We start from the raw sequence: 669 nt of genomic DNA on the forward strand, positions 1-669 counted from the left end.
GAGCAGCGGCTCTACTCCGAGCTCCTCACGGATGACTGAGCTTCTCACCCTATCTCTAAGGGAGACGCCAGCCACCCTCCTGAGGAAACCCATTTCGGCTGCTTGTACCCTGGATCTCGTTCTTTCGGTCATGACCCAGCCTTCATGACCATAGGTGAGGGTAGGAACGAAAACTGACCGGTAGATTGAGAGCTTTGCCTTCTGGCTCAGCTCTCTTTTCGTCACAACGGTGCGAAACTGGCAACTAGTGTAGGTAATATCACAATGAATTATTGTTGATTCATAAAGGCTATTACTTCAAAAACCAGAGACCGGAAGTCGTGCTTCTGTGTATTCTCCCTGACTTGACGGTGGTGCGCATCTCACCGACCGGGAATACCGATTTCTGGACATTTCGGCCTTTTCCCCCGCTGCACCGTATAAACTGTGTTTTCCTGCGAGCTGCTGCAAAAGGGAGCGGATTGCATTGGCGTCGCGGGGTTAAAGTGAACGATTATAGCGGGCAGTGTTATGACAAACGGAGATGACAGCCACCCAGAGGGAGCCGTGTTTGTTTTGTATGGCGAAATGAGGCAGGGGGTGGAGAGTCGCCACAGAGACGCTGGGCTCCGGCCAAACATCACCGCATATTAGCACTTATTTGAGGCTCGGGATTTGCATTGCATTGCA

At 51.7% G+C, this 669-nt stretch overlaps 1 protein-coding gene across 5 annotated transcripts in view; it reads left to right on the forward strand.

Moving 5' to 3' along the window:
• Nucleotides 1-344: 344 nt before the first annotated feature.
• Nucleotides 345-669, forward strand: part of mark4a (MAP/microtubule affinity-regulating kinase 4a) — a 36196-nt gene continuing 35871 nt past the window's right edge. For all 5 annotated transcript variants that reach the window (XM_031310745.2, XM_031310750.2, XM_031310746.2 and 2 more), the window contains exon 1: nucleotides 345-669. This exon is cut by the window's right edge and continues 337 nt beyond it. The gene's annotated coding sequence lies outside the window, so the exon portion shown is untranslated.

This window comes from Sander lucioperca, chromosome 13 (genome assembly GCF_008315115.2).
Source record: "Sander lucioperca isolate FBNREF2018 chromosome 13, SLUC_FBN_1.2, whole genome shotgun sequence".
Taxonomy (NCBI): Eukaryota; Metazoa; Chordata; class Actinopteri; order Perciformes; family Percidae; genus Sander; species Sander lucioperca.